Source organism: Peromyscus maniculatus, chromosome 3, assembly GCF_049852395.1.
Source record: "Peromyscus maniculatus bairdii isolate BWxNUB_F1_BW_parent chromosome 3, HU_Pman_BW_mat_3.1, whole genome shotgun sequence".
NCBI classification, from domain to species: domain Eukaryota; kingdom Metazoa; phylum Chordata; class Mammalia; order Rodentia; family Cricetidae; genus Peromyscus; species Peromyscus maniculatus.
In genome coordinates this window covers 51,506,065-51,518,961 of record NC_134854.1, presented here as the reverse complement: position 1 = coordinate 51,518,961, position 12,897 = coordinate 51,506,065, and the positions used below count along the sequence as shown (strand labels likewise).

At 46.5% G+C, this 12,897-nt stretch overlaps 1 protein-coding gene across 8 annotated transcripts in view; it reads right to left on the bottom strand.

The window, feature by feature from the left end:
- Positions 1-12,897, bottom strand: part of Dennd2a (DENN domain containing 2A) — an 88,706-nt gene that overhangs the window by 60,573 nt on the left and 15,236 nt on the right. Inside the window, exon 1 of one of the 8 annotated variants that reach the window (XM_042273085.2) lies at positions 8,266-8,969. The exons of the other annotated variants lie outside the window; for them this stretch is intronic. The gene's annotated coding sequence lies outside the window, so the exon portion shown is untranslated. Of the gene's footprint in view, positions 1-8,265; positions 8,970-12,897 lie in introns of those variants that run through there. 8 annotated transcript variants of the gene reach the window in all.

Below are 12,897 nucleotides of genomic sequence, written 5' to 3'. Positions count from 1 at the left end.
ATGACTTAGAATTTATGGCAACTCTGCTTCAGACTGGGATTACAGGAGTACACCACCATCTCCAGTTATTAATACTTTTAATAGCCCTAAAATGGTCTCTAAAAATTTGAGACGATAGATACATGAGAGTCCATATAATTTTTTAAAGATTGTATTTGCTTTTATATGGTTGGGTGTTTTGCCTGCATGTATGGCTGTGTCCTGTGCATGCTTGGAGCCTACAGAGGTCAGAAGAAGGGGGTGGATGGACCCTCTAGAGTGAGAGGTACAGCTGCCTGTGTGACGACCACATGGCACTGGGGACCACACTATGTCCTCTGCCAGGGCCAGTGCTCTGGGCTGCCGAGCCACCTCTCACACCCACTGCTGCATTTGGAAAGCCTTCTTTTTTCAGTTCCTTTAAGCAAGCCTACTAAATACTAGAGTCCAGTTAAAACTCCCCATACACCATTTTTCTATTTGTAAGGGGCCTGGACTACACATGCACACAAAAAAGGCAAGTCATTCATTATAAAACAGTCGCCTCTTTGGCAAAGGCCCAAGAATTAAAACAGAAGTATTTTACCTCAAAGAGGAAGGAGGAGCTTGCAGCCTGTACCTCCAGGGGAGGGGAGCCTTCAGGGCCTGGCCCTATCCTTGTAGTTCACCCCAGCCTGACTTTCTGCCTTGCTTTCCTCCCCAGGGACCAGGGAGGCATAATCTGCTTGGGCATTAATTATTCATTTATGACTAAATAAGATGCCTCTGAATCTCATCACCGAGCATATTCTTTCTTTCTCTTTTTTTCTTTTTTTTTGAGGGGGGGGGTGGGCGCGTTCGAGACAGGGTTTCTCTGTGTAGTTTTGGTGCCTGTCCTGGATCTCACTCTGTAGACCAGGCTGGCCTCGAACTCATGGAGATCCACCTGGCTCTGCTTCCTGAGTGCTGTGATTAAAGGGGTGCACCACCACTGCCTGGCACATATTTTTATTTTAGCCGGACGTTGGTGGTGCACGCCTTTAATCCCAGCACTCGGGAGGCAGAGGCAGGCAGATCATTGAGTTCGAGGCCAGCCTGGGCTACAGAGTGAGTTCCAGGAAAGGCTCCAAAGCTACGCAGAGAAACCCTGTCTCAAAAAACAACAACAACAAAAATATTCATTTTATTTTTACTTTTGTGCATGTGTGGATATGGGCATGTGAGTGCCAGTGCCCACAGAGGCTGGAGGTATCCGATTCCCAGAAGTTGGAATTACAGGTGGCTGTGAGATGTCTCAGCTGAAGCTGGAGAGATGGCTCAGGAGAAGAGCCCTGGCTGCTCTTCCAGAGGACCCAGGTTCCATTCCCAGCACCCATGAGATGGCTTACAACCATCTGTACCTCCAATTCCATGGATTGACCACCTTGTTGGCCTCCGTGGATGCCAGGCACGGAGGTGTTGCACAGAAATACATGCAGGTAAAACACTCGAACTCATAAGGTAAAATAATTTAAAAAATATAATTAATAAAGTATGTTTAAGTGGAAATAAAGGAATCCGAGTAGGAGAGCAGATGTATCTCCTGCTCTTAAGTTGGTATATTATTTCTGTGCACAATATCTATAGAACTTGATTTTTTTAAATGGTCATACTTGGGCTGGCTGGATGGCTCAGCAGTTAGTGCCAGACCTTTGCAGAGTACATTTATTATTTACTTGTATTATTACTATTGTATCTTCATAGCCGGGCGGTGGTGGCTCACGCCTTTAATCCCAGCACTCGGGAGGCAGAGGCAGGCGGATTTCTGTGAGTTCGAGGCCAGCCTGGTCTCCAAGGCAAGTTCCAGGAAAGGCACAAAGCTACACAGAGAAACCCTGTCTCGAAAAACCAAAAAAAAAAAAAAAAAAAAAACTATTGTATCTTCAAGAACAATCCAGTATTTTCACATACGGAAGAAGATGGAGGAATCTGAACCCCAGGACCTGCCTGGCTGTGTACCATCTCACAATGACCTGGGGTGCCATATGACAGCCTCTCTGTATAAGAAGTTCCTAATACAACCAGGGTGCAGGGATAGTTGGGGATAAAGAGCGCTGCACCTGTCTGTACTAAATGGACACGTCTTTAAAAATTAAGTTTATGTATTGTGTGTGTGTAGCACAGCACTTATGTGGAGGTCAGAGGACAACTTTTGGGAACTGGTCTTCTCCTTCCACCATGAGGGTCCAGGAGGTCGAATTCAAATCATCTCAGCAGCCCTTGTTTTGTTTCTGAGACAGGAAGTTTATCTCAAACTTCTATCCTACTGCCTCTGCCTCCCTGGCGCAAGGTTTGTCCACTGATCTTGGACTGTAACCTCTCAATAAGGTTTATTTTGAGGCAAAACAAGCCTTTTCTCTTTAAACACTTAATTCTCTCAGGCATCTGCTATAGTAATGGAGGGTCGCAGATCCCCACACTGGCTTCAATATCAAGGCTCATTTCAGGTTAGGAGTATAACTCGAGCTACATCAAGACTGCCCATGGCTATGAATATTCAGTTACTGACAAAATTTTCTTTTAGCCACCTGACTGGTATCTTCCTAGCTGATACCTGTTGGTCTGACATATGATGAAGCTCCTGGGAGCTGTGGCTAGCCCAGTCTAAGAATGCAAACTGGACCACACTTGGTGCTGATGAGGCCACAAGCAAGTCAAGATGTTGCCTTCTCTCTCCTAAACGCTTCTGACATCTGCAGAGGTATTCAGGCACCTTAGGAATATGGAAAGGCATTTTTCTCTTGACAACATTTGGAGATCACGCTTCATTCTCCTCTTCCATTGGCAATGTGGAAACGCTTCCAGGTTGCCTTCCGGCTCACCATTCATGAAGGGTTAGAGAGTAGATGTGTACTTCCACGGGCTCCCTGCACAGGAACACGGAGTTACAGTGTTCATGCTATCGGTCCCCCTCGGGGTCTCTAACTACGAGTGTTGGCTCTGATGAAGTCAGCGTGTGTCATAATCAGTAAAGCAGAAGCTACAGAGCTGGACGCTGGTGGCACACCTGCTAATTCCAGAATTTATGAGATGGAGGCAGGAGAATCAGGAAGTCAAGGATTTTCTCAGCTACCTAACGGCTTTGACACTAACCTGGGCTACATAAGATCCCATATAAACAGTAAAATTAAAAAGTATGAACTATGCAATATACTAAAATGTGACTCCATAGGCTTAATTCGGATTTCTCTTTGTGTGCTGGGTTTGAAGCCAGGGACTGACATACACTGATGGTGTGCTTCACAGTGAGCTCACCCCCAACTTCCGTTTCGTTTGTTTTCAAATAAAAAGCGGTCCAGGGCTGGAGAGATGGCTCAGTGTCTTAAGAGCACTGGCTGCTCTGCCAGAGGATCTGGATTTGCTTCCCAGCACCCACACGAAGGCTCACAGCTGTCTGTAACTTCAGTCCTAGAGGCTCCAATGCCCTCCTCTGGCCTCCGAGAGAACCAGGCACACGTGTGGTGTACAGACATACACCCATGCACACAATCATGTTTCATGCTCCTCTCTCATTAGCAATGGAATCATCAGCAATGTCACCAGACAAAACACCCATGCACATGAAATAAAATGCACATCGAATTTTTAAATGAAAAATATACTTCCTCTTGTTTCTTTTATATACCGCAGGTTACGAAACTGGTAAAAATCAGGTTCTAATTTAGTTTAAATTGCCCAGCAGTCCCTCCACTTAACTGTGGTCAGGTGTAGTAAATTAATTTAAATATTAAATGAAACTGATAGGTGAAAAAGATTTGCAATACTTTGTTTGTTTGTCTTTCCCAAGACAGGGTCTCACTATATAACTCTGCCTGTCCTGGAACTCATTATGTAGACCAGGCTGGCCTCGAACTCACAGAGACCCACCTGCCTCTGCCTCCTGAGTGCTGAGATTAAAGGCGTGCATCACTACACGCAGCTGATATTGCAAATTTTACATGTGTGCTATTCTGAGTAACGTGAGGAAATCTCAGGCTGTCCTGCTCCATCCCACCAGCTGGGAATCACTCCTTGGTTCAGCAGAACACGCTGTGTTCTGTGTCACAGAGGAGACACATTGGCTGCACAGATACCATTAGTCATGATATTACGTGCTGTGTTCAAGCCCTTACAGAGCAGCCCAGTCCTACACAGGGCCCACATCATTCACCTCACTTCTCATCACACAGGCCCTGCCCCCTCCTCCATCATCACCAGAAGGTATGATACAGCAAGACAGTTTGAGAGAGTTAGTTCACATACCATTCTTATGCTGTCCTGTTTTATTGCTTATTACTATATTTTCCTATTTTTCTAGCTCTTATTGTTAACCTCATCTTTCACACTTCTTTTGTACCACACTGAGTTGTGCAACACTTGTTCATTAAGAGAACTGGGAGAGCGGGGCATGATGGGTCTTCAGTGTCAGTGCCAGGAGGTAAAGGCGGGAGGATCTCTGTGAGTTTTGGGATACACAGTGAAAGCTTGCCTCAGAGGGGTCGGGGGAGGAGAACAGGGCTGGAGAGAATGGCTCAGTTCAAGTTCAGGTCCCAGCATCCATGACGGACAGCTCACAACCACCTGTAACTCCAGCTCTAGGAGGGATATAAGCCTATGGCTCCAATGCACACCTGAACTCACATGCGCGCGCGCGCACACACACACACACACACACACACACACACACACACACACACAAAATCAAAAATAATAAAACAGGGACAGGGGCTGGAGAGATGGCTCAGCAGTTAAGAGCACTGATTACTCTTCCAGAAGACCCAGGTTCAATTCCCAGCACCCACGTGGCAGCTCACAACTGTCTGTAACTCCAGTTCCAGGGGATCTGACACCTCCACACAGACATACATGCAGGCAAAACACCAATGCACATGAAATAAAAAAATAATTTAAATAATAATAAAAAATATTTTTTAAAGGGAGCCAGGGGAAAGGACTAAATTTTTAATGGATCTGTCTTTTTATAGTTCTATAATTGTATATTTTTATACTTTGGAAATCCATCCTAAGAAATAATTATAAAGACAGAGAAAATGTATGCACGATGTTTATAGCTATTATTTATAAAACTGAAAAACTAAAAACAACTCAAATGTTAAATAATACACGTATTCAATGGAATATTATAAAGTATAAAGTAAATTGTATTTTACAAGACCATGATTCTGGCAGGAAAGATGGCTCAATGGTTAAAAGCATTTTCTGCATCATGAGGACCTAAATTTGGATCCCAAAATGGGTCCTAGCACCCATTTAATAAGCCAGGCATAGTCTTCAATTCATCTTTAATGCCTGTGCTGGGGGAGACTGGAGGATTGCTGGTGCTTAATGGCTGCCAGCCTCAAAAAATGTGAGCTCCAGATTCAGGGAGAGACCCTGCCTCAAAGGAATAAGGCAGAAAGCAACAGGACACTTGACACCTTCTGGCCTCTGTGGATATGCACAGGTATATGCCCATACATACACGTATGCACACACCACACACACACATACCCTAAGAAGTGTGTTAAAACGCTCTATTGGAGGTTCTAAGAAAATAGGTGCTATCCAGCCACTAGAAGCCTTCAGTGATCATAAATATAATTAAAAAAAAAAAACTTATAAAATCAGTTACTGGGGGCTGGAGAGATGGCTCAGCAGTTAAGAGCACTGGCTGCTCTTCCAGAAGACCTGAGTTCAATTCCCAGCAACCACATGGTGGCTCACAACCATCTGTAATGAGATCTGGTGCCCTCTTCTGGCTTGCAGGCATACATGCAGACAGAACACTGTACATAATAAATGAATCAATCTTTAAAAATAAAGTAAAATAAAATTAGTTACTGAAGTCAGCACGCCCAGCTCTATGAAGCAACTCCATCCCCCATCACATCTGTTACCTCCCATCAGGCCCTCCAGGTGGATACTGAATATTTTAAGATTAGTCCAAATTCGAGGAGAGCTGGGAAAACAGTGAAAAAACAAAACAAAGCAAAAGACACCTGGGGCTTAGTGTCGAGCACCAGCTTGTTGTCCCTTTCTCTAGGGCTGAGGCCCCATGAGACCTCCCCCTTCCATGTAAGCATGCCTGTGGGTGACCCACGGAGCCCAGAGCCAAGGGATCAATCTACCACACAAGTCCTGCACCTACATACAGCTCAGGGACCAGAGTGGAAGAGGGAGGGAGAGACTGCAGGAGCCAGAGGAACAGGTCTGCTGTGAGACCCCATCCCCTACAAATGTCAGACAAGCCACATCCATGAAGTCTCATTAACATGGCTGCCTGAACAAGGACGACACCAAGGCAGACTTTGAGACCTGGGCAGCTCAAGTGAACAGTGGTCAGTTACAATCACCCCGGGGCTGGGCTTGTCAGTTGTGGTAGGACACACACTTAGCACTCATGAGGCCCGGGCTTCAACCTCAGGTACCAAAAGAGCAAAGGTAATTCTATAAAACTGGCTGCTCCTTCAGCCCTGGGGAGCCTCTGAGAATGGCCTAGGTCTTTCTCAGCAGAAAACTAGCAGCAGCAGGCGAGAACTAGTTTCACAACAGGGCCTCAGCCCCGGGGGTTGGCAGTAGCCTCTGGAGGACCAGATGTCCATCCACTTTGAGATGGAGCCATTGACCTCACTTTAAAAATGAGGTCAAGGGTCAGAGGCTTGCCCATTATCAGTCACCATGTTTAATAAAGGACTGAGAGTTCTGTCAGATCTCCCTAGTCCAAATCCCACATTTCACCCTTTGAGCTTTGATATCTGTTCCTTACACACCTGAAACAAGAATTACATGGGATCATCACCTCTCTAAAGCCTGACTGAAGAATCTCAGCTCTGCCAGGACCCCCTGGTGACCCCTCAGGGTCAGGCTCTTTGGGACAGCTGGACCTGCTTCTAAGGGCAACAAAGCAGGAAATAGCTTTCATTCATAACCTTCTGGGACAGTCAGGGTGAGTACATTAACAGTGACAGTCTGCCAGGCACGTCTCTAAGCACAAACATAATTAATAACAGAAATAACACATGCCCTGGAAAACAAAAACCTATGCCCTTATATAGTTTCTAAGAATGTTTAGAATGGCGTTCTGTGTAATGTCCAGAAAGCAAAGTATAAATAAAAACACCTAATGACCATCAGTTAATAAATGGATAAATAATGTGGTATGTCCACATAAAGGACTATGCTCTATTAACAGGACTGACGTACAGGTGCATCCTACAACATGGGTGAACCTGGGAACCAGTATGCTAAGTAAATTGAATCCAGTCAAGAATTCCACATACTGGAGCTGGAGAGGTGGCTCAGCAGTTAAGAACACATACTGTTCTCGAAGAGGGTCCCCTGAATTTGGTTCCCAGCACCCAGGCAGGGTGGCTAACAGCCACCTAACTCCAGCACCAGGGGATCAATTATCTCTGGCCTCTGTGGGTACCTGCACCCACGAGAACATGCCCACACAGACACAAACACATATACATAATTTAAAATGAAATAAATGTGAGTCTGGAATGGGATCTGGTCTGGGCTAAGAACATGTGGTGCTTTTGCAGAGGACCTGACTTTGGATTCCAGCTCCCCTATCTGTGGCTCACAACTGCCTGTAACTCCAGTTCTGGCGGGACCCAGCACTTGTGGACTCCACAGGCACCCACTCGCACACACATGTACAGCCATTAAATTATATAAAACAAAATACATTTTAAAGGATCCTTTTTAAAGCCCACATAGTGTATGATTTAATTTATTTGAAATGTCCCCAATAAGTCAGTCCACACAGGCAAAGCAGCTGAGAGGTCACTTAAGAGTGTTGGGAGGCTGGGTGGCTGAGGGACACGCTGGATACAGGTTTCATTTACAGGGTGAAAATTGTCCTCAAATTGTGACAGTGGAACAAATGGATACAAACAAATGAAAAACACAAAACTGTACACCTATTAAATGCTGAGTTTATCTTGTATGCAAGTTACATCTCAGGAAAGTGCTGTTTTTGGTTTTTGTTCGGCTTTCCAGGCATAAGGTAAGCCTCTATCCAAGCCCAGTGCTGAAACAATCATAACAGGAAGTCCATTTCAGTTTACAGAAGAGGCACACAGAGGATGAACAGCATCACTAAGCCTTAGAAGGGCTGTATCTCCCCCAAATCTTCAATTTCTGTTTATGTCCAAGTATTCAGTGAGTGGACTTTAGGACTAGGATTCTAGGAAGCACAAAAGTTAAACATGATGAAAGCTGCATTTAAAGAAATCGCTCACAGGTAGTAGGTAGGTCATGCACAATGAACAGCTAGCTTACCTTGCAAGGAATCACCTTCTAAATCTTGCCCTGCGTCTCAAGGCTGCTGGCAGCCATATTTAAGGCAGAGACCACTGGCCCCGCCCCACGCCAGGGCGGGGCTAATTGGTTCTACCGGAAGACTCATGTTTGGCCAATCAGATTCTACTTTAGGGAAGTAGGGCCAATTTCCGTATGTCTGGAACAGGAAGGAGTTGCGTGAGGCAGCTGTTTCCCTCCCTGTGGGCGAAGGAACACAGAACCCAGCTGTGAGGGAAAGGAATGAGAGCGGCAGGGTGGCCCTGTACCTCCTGGCTCCACCCCTCCTTGGGATGGTCCGCATTCCTGTCCTGAGGTTCTATGAGATATCTTCATCTTTGTTTAAACAACACAAAGGCTCTCTACTAACACACAACCTTACGTTCAATATATACACACCTATTCCGCAGTGAAAAGGAAGGAGAGTCTTAAGCGGGAATCTGCATTCATGTGGCTCACTACTGAGCACTCTTGGCTACTAAAGAAACCCCAGCCCCATCACTTTGCCTCCAGCATGCAAAGCAGATTGGGTGTGATCTGATCACCTTCAGCACTAACTCAGGAAAACCACTTTCAGGAAATCCCCTTTCCTTGGTGAGGCTGATTTCTCAGGAGAGTAATGGGAATGGCTGTAGTCTTGGGAAGGCAGATGGCACAAGACCTAAGGCTTTCTGAAGACCCAGGAAGGGTCTAAATGGGAGGACATGCTGAGCCCTTGGATGAAGTAAATGAAGTCACCGTATTAGAAGATGTGTATAATTTCTTTCTGTTGCAATACCACCCCACCACCCCACCAGCAGCAGCCTTCCACCCACCCTGCCAAAAACAAAGTTAAAAAAAAGAGAGTGACTCCTGAGATAGTCTAATGAGAGACCTCTATAGAGAAATGACAAATAGCAGTCACTCCTGACATCTTCATCTTGGTTTCGAACCTACATTAGGAGACAGTAGACCACAATCCCGCCCCCAACCAACTGGCGGGGACACATGTGAATGAAAAACATTCACAAGAGCCTCCAGAGTCAGGACCAGAAGCCAGAGCTGAGCTGCCGGGAGGGAGAGGATGCCCAGATCTTCCCACTTTTCCCATCCTTCTATTTATGGAGTCATTTGGCTCCAGGAAGTGTGGAGCCCCTTCTCCCAGGACCCTGTTGGGAGTGACGCCTACACTGGCTGACCCAGCCTGCCACATCCTCCTGCTGGCCTCAGCAGCGCTCTCCTCGTGACCCAGAGGGTCACTGGGAACCCAGCCTGCAAATGTCTGTGCTCCTAAGAGTCCCAGTGAGTGAGAAGAATCAAAGCGGAAAGGGAGGTGCTGGTGGGGGCCGATACATAGTAAGCTAGAGAAGCCCATCGGGGAGATGCTCCCAAACACGCACACAGGGGAGTGACAGGAAGTCGGGGCTGGAAATAACAACACTAGCCCGGGGCTTCCTAGCCTTCACTGCAGAGCTGGGGACCACAAGAGCAGCCCCCGCAGAATCCAAAACTACTGCCATCATTCACCCACACCCACCACCCCCTCCCCACTCCTTTGTCCAGGTGACTCAGTTTCTGTACACAGCTACTCAGGGCAATGTGGGTTTCCTCGTGAGCTGTATGTTCTTGTTGGAGATCTCTCTCTGTGTGTCTCTCTGTCTCTCTAACTCTCATACACACAGGCCTCTCATGTCTGTCCTCTGCTGATAAAGTCTCCTGTGTCATAGGCTGGCCTCTGAATTCATTTGTACCAAGGATGACCTTGAACTTCTCATCTTCCTGCCTCCACCTCCAAGTGCTTGTATCACAGGCATGCACACCTGTACACCTGCACCAGCCCCAGCACCACGAGCACTCTATGTAGTACTGAAGATCCAATCTAGGGCCCCGGATGTGGTAGGCAAGCACTCTACCACCCGAGCTGTATTCCCAGGCCTCTTCTCTCTCTTTCCTCTCCCCTAACCTCTAGTTTTTACTGTTGGTTTTTCCATATTATCAGGAACAGGGTCTACCCCTTCAGAAACCTCTGGAGCTCGGGGATTTTATTTGAAGACGTGCTGCTCTGGCCCGGGAGACGCTCGGCAAGTGGAGGTCCTTGCCTTCAAAGCCTGACAACCTGAGTGTGGTCACGTGGACCCACGTGGTGGAAGGAGAGAACCAACTCCTGCAAGCCGTCCTCCGACCCCACACGAGCGCTGTGGCAGATGCTCACACCCCCAAACAAACAAACAGAGTGCAACAGAAGATTTCAAAAAGAAGAAGAAAAGAAGTAATGGTCTTTGTTGTTAGGATGTTGAATCAGACAGACAGACAAGTCAGGCCTGACAGAGCAGCCTATAATCCCAGCTACTGAGAGACCAAAGGAGGAGGAGGATGAACAGTTTAAAACCAGCCTGGGCCAGTCAGCAGGACACGGCCAGCAGTGGAACACTTCTAACACACAGACGGCCGCAGGTTCAGTCACTAGAGCTTGAAGCAAACACACACCTAAAAGCTGGTAGCTAAGCTAAGTAACAGAATGCTACTTATAAAGCTCTATTATGATCCTTTCCAGTACCTAAATAAACAAAGTAACAATAAAGAATTAAGCAGGGTTGGTGGCCCATGCTTATAATCTCAGTACTTCAAACTTATCCTCAGCACATATATAGCTAACACCTAACCTGGGCTACACTGTGACTAGTTTCAAAATAAAACAAACAAAAAAATGCTCTTTAGCTACCACATAATTTCAACCATGAATTCCCACTGAATTCTTTCCCTTATTTTTGTTAAAAATAAAAATAAGCATTTGGACTTTTTGACTTGTACTGGGGAAGAAAAAAAAAAGCAACTTGGTGTTAGCAGGTTAAAAGAAATGAATTAGCTGGGCAGTGGTGGCGCACGCCTTTAATCCCAGTACTCAGGAGGCAGAGGCAGGCGGATGTCTGTGAGTTCAAGACCAGCCTGGTCCACAGATCAAGTTCCAAGACAGCCACAACTGTTACATAGAGAAACCCTGTTTCAAAAAACCAAAAAGAAAAAAAGAAATAGTGGCAGAGAGTGGGACAGAGAGTGGAGAGAGAAGTAGACAGAACCAGAACGACAGGAACAGGAGCTCTAAGGATCCAGGAAAGAGGTGACAGAGGCAGGCAGAGCCACAGGGAACCCAGTGGCAGACTGAGCAGCTGGCATGGTACCGTCACATCCAGAGGCCTCTCCATTTGACCAGCCCTTGTGACCAATTTGCTTTTTCCAGCTGAAATGTTCATATGACTAGCCATGGCTAGAATGTTCTGCTGGCGAGATTATACCTGAGCTTTGCTGGGCTACCCCATCAGCCCCCACACTTTGTCCATCCTCTTGCTCGGCTTCCATCCACCTCCTGTGTTTTACAGCTCACCCCCCTCAGTCTAGCCAAAACCTTTCCATTTAATACGAGCCTATAAAAGCCTTTACCATAGAAATGTCCTCTAGTGGTTACGAGCACTGGCTGCTCTTCCAGAGGTCCTGAGTTCAATTCCCAGCAACCACATGGTAGCTCACAACCACCTATAATGGGATCTGATGCCCTCTTCTGGCCTCCAGGGATACATACAGACAGAGCACTCATACATTAAAAACAAAAACATAAATTAAAAAAAAAAAAAGAAACGTCTTCTAACTTGATAGAGACAGTAACAGGCAGGCAGGCAGTTTCCAACAAAGCCCATTCTTGTCACCCCCAGCTAAACTTTTTTCTCCCTTCCCTCACTTTTTATGGCAATTATGAACTTATTTGCATTTGACTAACTAAATACACATGCCTCATATTTGCTCTTCTATGATTGGTTTCAAATGTCATTTATGTATTTTTACCTGAGGCTTCCCAGGTTTATGTTAACCTCAAACTAAGCTGCAATAATGAACTGATATCTAGGATTATTGACAATTTACTATTTGTTTTTGGCTTTTTTTGCGGGGGGGGGGGGGGGGGTGTACAGAGTCTCACTACAGAGCCTTGGCTGGCCTGGAACTCTCTATAGAGACCAGGCTGGCCTTGAACTCACAGAGACCCACCTGCTTGTGTCCTTCCAATGCTAGAATTAAAGGTGTGAACCACCACACCCTTTGAACACTTACTACTTTCCAGGCAAGATACACTATGAGCTTTTTTTTTTTTTTTTTCAAGATAGAGTTTCTCCATGTAGTTTTGGTACCTGTCCTGGCTCTCGCTCTGTAGCCCAGGCTGGCCTCAAACTCACAGAGATCCGCCTGTCCACTATGAGCTTTGTAAGTGGGGTGAGGTGGCCATCTCTCTGGCCCTTGCTCAGTTTTGGGATGGGGGTCTGTGTAACCCAGGCCAACCTTGAACTCTTCTCTACGTAGGCTTGGATGACTTTGAGCTCCAGCTCCTCCTGCCTCTACCTCTCAGGTGCTGGGATTAGGCGTGCGTCACCACGTCTGGCTCTCAGTCCACCTTCACACTCAACCAACTACTTGCCCTGTTACAGACATCTGGAGGGATGAACTCTGGCCATGCCTGCATGAACACAGGTGGTCAGACTCAGGATTCCAGACGTCTGGGGGTGGGGTACAGCCTCAACGCCTGGATCCAGAGGGGCTCGATGACTTCATCCACAGCAGCCAGCAGTCAGCACCTTGACCGCCACCCAT